General features: G+C 43.8%; 1 long non-coding RNA gene across 1 annotated transcript in view; it reads left to right on the plus strand.

Annotated features, from left to right (window-relative positions):
* The first annotated feature begins 359 nt into the window (after window positions 1-359).
* Window positions 360-5,540, plus strand: part of LOC139024345 (uncharacterized) — a 101,168-nt gene continuing 95,987 nt past the window's right edge. The window contains exon 1 of the long non-coding RNA XR_011475628.1: window positions 360-771. This is a non-coding gene — a long non-coding RNA (uncharacterized lncRNA). The remainder of the gene's footprint in view (window positions 772-5,540) is intronic.

Consider the following 5,540-nt stretch of genomic DNA (forward strand, 5'->3'; position numbering starts at 1 on the left):
TGTGTGTGTGTGTGTGTGTGTGTGTGTGTGTGTGTGTGTGTGTGTGTGTGTGTGTGTGTGTGTGTGTGTGGGTCTGCGTGTGCACAATAATTTTTGTGTTTGTTTATGCATGTGTGTGTGTTTTGGAGCTGAGGGTGGTGTGGAGGGATGGGGGATACCTACCTCTCTCTCGCTCTCGCTCTCTCTCTCTTTCTCTCTCTGTTGTTGTTCAGTACCTGTCATTGATGAGAAGCCAAGGAGAAGCTTCAGCTTCAGAAGCTGTCATCGGCCCTCTGTATCTGTCTGCCTCCCTTTATCACTTCCCCCCTCCTTTCTCCACCTCTTCTTATTTATCTCCCTCCCTCCCTCTCTCTGTCCCTGACTGTGATGTGGATGCAGCGTGTGAGCAGCAGCCAGTGAGCGTGCCTACGTTAGCGGTGMGTGCTGTTGGAATCCATGCAGCGGCTGACTGTACTGCCTCTTAAATAGGAGCAAACAGACTCATCTCTCGTGACTCTGACACCACTYAGACCAACGCTCCCTCTCCCGGACTGACGGGCCAATCGCAGGACACCCCTCACTCTCTCAGTCGCTATCTCTCTCTCTCTGATTCTCTCTCTCGCATTCATTCCTTTGCTCTCTATCTCTCTCTCTGTKTGTAGCTAAGTCTCTCTACCACACCTCGTCCAGAGCAGAGGAACAGAAAGCCCCCTGCCCAGCCCAGGGATAGCCAGACCGCTGAGAGGATGAAACTCTGACAAGCCGACAGACCGCAGGGAAACGAGCACAACTGTGAGTACAACAGTCCTTTCACCTCTCAGTCACAGGGACTTAACYCTGACACACACACGCATGTGTGCAGAGCATGCTCACACACACACACACTAACACATACATAGCTACCTAACTTGATCCTCTTATGTGTTGTGCTTTTGTCTCTCACAGGCAGACTATTTTAGTAAGGGAAGTGTAGGAGTGTGTGTATGTGGAATTGAGTGTTTGTATGTGCCTTATATGTATTTGTATAGCATACTTTTACTGTATCACTGTATACAATATTGATACTTGCACTCTTTATACTATCTACACTATTCTCTGACTCACTGTCATACATGTGATGATAGATATGGAACAGGATTATTTTAGCTCGGATGATTCCAGCTATAGTGGTGTGAGTATTTTGACAGATCTTTAATAATGTTAGAAACTGAGGTCTCTCTAATGCTTTGGGGATTTCTCTGCTCTTGCTGTCTCCTTCTATTGGCAATAAAGGCATGGTGAAAAACATATCAGGGTAGCATACCCCTTTTATCTCATATCTTAAACGTCTAAGCTGGTATAAGCCAATAGATGCCTAGGGGAGAAAAAAGGGGCGTACATTCTTTCAACCGCTGAAGAATCCCAAGKAATTCCACTGCTTATTGTTTAGTGCTCAGCTAGGCGATGTCTGGGCTGGGTGCAGATCTCTACTGATGTGACACACATTTTMTTGATTATGCTTCTGGTTCATTTCTGGCTGAGGCGATTTCCTATTTCCTTCTCCCATTTGGAGCAGGGTGAGTATAATGTGATAGCGGCTGACACGCGGGGTAATGCCGTTCGGAGGACACAGATTGCATTTCCCCTGGAGAATACTCCTGCTGTATTAAAGACACAACAYGGCTGCTCTGCACTTGTCATCAGCTCCAGTGGTAATGCWGGCAGGGGAGAGCCAGGCGTGGTGTCTACAGCCCTACTCTCCTTTAAACACATCCAATTGGCCCTAATGCCACAGTCTGACTCACAGCAGCATGCTTGGGYTGGGGAACAGCTWACAGTTTACATCACATGTGTTATGGTGTTATGCCCGGGCTTTTCTACTGCTTTAACAAAAGGGACAAGAACTGGAATTCCCATTGACAGTTTAAAGTTTATGTGTACCGTAGGCCCATGCATGTATTCTCTGTCCAAAATGTGTTTAGGTTGAATTACAGTATCCTGTTACAGGATGCTAGTAAATCTATATTTAATGGTCCTCTTCTAATATACTGAATGTAAACTAACTGATGTAGAATAGGTGTGTTGTATTGACACACATGACCAGGTTAGGTTTTAACATTTTTTGGGGGGGAAATCTACATTTAACCATAGACTCAAAACTGTTTACATTTCATATGGCATAGAAAGTGTCAACTAATCCCAGAAGTGTCAACTAATCCCAGAAGTGTCAACTAATCCCAGAAGTGTCAACTAATCCCAGAAGTGTCAACTAATCCCAGAATCATTAGACTGTGAGAGAGCACTTAGATGTCATGCACATGTTTGGCATGTGATGAACACTCCCAGAAAGAATGCATACGGGGAAAGAACTGAGAGATCAGAGATCGATGACCCCAAGGACAGAGAGAGAGAGAGAGAGAGAGACTCACTTCCCTTTTCAGCATGTCCTCAAAAAAGGCCTGAAGCCAGTGTTTTTGGTAAACTTCACAGAGGCATCCTCTTTTAGAAACAACAACAACATCTCTTCCTCAGTGTGTGCTTTGTTCCTGCAAGGCCCCACTTTACCTCCCACTTATGTGACAAGGAGGGCGTAGGATCAATACCTATCAAAGGCCCTAACGTCTGAGTGGCCTACATAACACAGCCACCAGAGCTCTGCCTCTGAAAACCCAAAGAAAGTTACCTGAGACATCCTCAGAGGTACAGTATGATATTCAGAACACAAGACGGCCCAAAAAAAACTCAGACAAGAGAGTCATTTAAGCTTTCTCAATTAATATAACTTTCATTTTGGAATTTGCCTGCAGCTTTCATGCACAATTCATAATTTATTTTACTGAGAAGTTGGTAATGTTCCTGGTAACACTAAGGCYTTTTTCCCATTTCTTTTCTCCCTRATTATTTTCTTAGAGGAAGYTGTTTATGMAAAGCAAATTGCCTTATGTGCTGGAAAACATTTAGTTGCATACATCTACATTCTTATAAGCAGACAGACTATCAAAAAGAAAGCTATTATGTATTCCTTCTTCAGCCTTGYGACATCATTTTCATAACTTGAGCTGTTATTAAAGCGCTTTGAAAGGCCGGTTAAAGGAAAAAGTCAATTGTTAAGTGAATGCCATTCTCTGTGTATTATTTATGTGTTCTAGCAGCATCTTCCATTTAAGCAATAAGGCACGAGGGGGTGTGGTATATGGCCAATATACCACGGCTAAGGGCTGTTCTTAGGCACGACGCATCGCCTGAACACAGCCCTTAGCCGTGATATATTGGCCATATACCACAAACCCTAATAGCAATAGTCTTATTGCTATTATAAACTGGTTACCAAGGTAATTAGAGCAGTTTGCCATACCCGTGGTATACGGACTGATATACCACGGCTGTCAGCCAATCAGCATTCAGGGCTCGAGCCACCCAGTTTATAGTAGTGATTAGATCACTGGTAACCGGTACCAATCATATTGGGTATGGCTGTGGTAGTCTTTTCACTCTCTCTAGGCTTAATTACACTTTATGCATGAGGAGCGTTGGTTGGGGTAGCGTTTTAACCACGGCAAAGTCAAACTAGATATGTCGGCCTCAAATCATTGGCCAGAAGTATTCAACCATGGCTGGATGTAAGGGAAAGTATATTCACGGGGTACATCAATGTTGCATTCTTGACTCGTTTAAACATTCAGATGTGGTGATTAAATTATTACTCACTCAAGGGTTCTGCTCTGCTCCTTGAGCTTTCTGGCTGTTTTTCCATTTATTTTCTGAATTCTCAAGCAGACCTTTGGGTATTGGGTATCAGCAATTACAAAACTTTTAATAAGCGGGCAACGGTATCTCCACATATGCCAACTTCTTACGGTATAAGTATAAGCTGCTGGGGATTGCTGTTAGGCCTACATGTTTTGCAAATATGTTCTAGCTTGATTTAGTTAATTTACACTCGGTTTTCTCTCTCTGAGAATCATTGTATAGTAAGGTTGGTTCACTAGTGTTACTTTTAMGTTCCATAATAAATATTTGAATGTTATGTTTGACATTTTGGTTAAGATGGTATATTAGTCTCGCCCAGACAAGATGTATGGTTTACACACTCTGCAACAAAGCAATATGGTAAACAGAAACCGAAGGAAATTGTTATTTTCCACTGCCATAAGACAACAAAAACAGAATTGAGTTGTTTCCTTAAACAGAGCTTTGAAAGGTAGTTTCTCTGCAGACCTCTGTGAAAAATATGCTAATTATAGGGCAGGGAGCCACTGAGMAAATGAAAAGCATTACCATACAACTTCATTTGCAACATTTTGGAGGTCGCTTATCAGGAGGGAACAGAATTAGTTCTATCTCGCAGAACAACTTCAATGTAGGCAGGAACATGCCCCAAAGTCTTCCCGGGCTCTGTCGTAACATGCTCTATGACTACATTGTTTATTTAGTCCATTTCATTAGAAAGTTTAACAGGCCCTGTGTGYGGTTTTGTGYGCCCAGCCACCRGGTATACATTTAATCAGCCTGTCCCCCAGCGTTAACCTTCATACCTCGCCTTCCCCTTTCATTGTCAGTCTCTCCAGGGTCACACAAAATAGCATCAAATATTTATGATATTAATAACTGTCTTTAGGAAAAAAAACTAAATAAATCTTCTCTGCAATAGAGCAGTCCATTCCAGTTAATAAAGTGGTGAAGGAGAAATAAGGTGATCCTCAGGTGAGAGCGGGCAGAACTCATCGCCATCAAAACAGAGCCAACAACAGAAGGGAGATAGCCAACCGAAAACAAGGGACACAACAGAGAACAACAGAGGGAGAATACCAAACAGAGGGAGATACCACAACAGAAACAACAGAGGGAGATACCACAACAGAAACAACAGAGGGAGATACCACAACAGAAACAACAGAGGGAGATAAAACAACAGAGGGAGATAAAACAACAGAATCAACAGAGGGAGATACCACAACAGAATCAACAGAGGGAGATACCACAACAGAAACTTGAGAATCTCCCTCTGGGGGGTCTTCTGCATTGACAGACTACAAACATACACACACACGTGCACGCATGTGCACACACTCACACACACACACGAGTAACAAAAAAAAAATCTGTTTAGCATTGGAGCCGATTGAGGCAGGGCACAACATTCATTCGGTGTTTTTCAGCTGAGGTCTGGTGACAGTGATTTGAGTTTTTTTTGTGGAGAGTGGCGAGCACGCGGCCTAATGAGGAAAGAACTTGCCTCACTACAGAGTGACCATGCGCAGAGTGACCTCCCATAGTGCTGGAGTGCTGGCGCCAAGGGAGCGTCGGTATGAGTATGTCAGACCCTATTAGCGAGATGAGCCGGGGTGACGGCTGTGGTGTGGTAGTCTGGCAACGCGGGTCTGCTGTGGTGCCGGTTGTGCGGTGTGTGTGTGTGTGTGATGTGTGTGTGTGTGTGTGTGTGTGTGTGTGTGTGTGTGTGTGTGTGTGTGTGTGGTGGTGTGGTGGTGTGTGTGTGTGTGTGTGTGGTGTTCCTCCAGGCTGCGCTGGAAGATATAGAAATAGTGAATATATAGAATATATATAGAGTAGGAAGAGAAGTG

This window comes from Salvelinus sp. IW2-2015, unplaced genomic scaffold (assembly GCF_002910315.2).
Source record: "Salvelinus sp. IW2-2015 unplaced genomic scaffold, ASM291031v2 Un_scaffold1383, whole genome shotgun sequence".
Taxonomy (NCBI): domain Eukaryota; kingdom Metazoa; phylum Chordata; class Actinopteri; order Salmoniformes; family Salmonidae; genus Salvelinus; species Salvelinus sp. IW2-2015.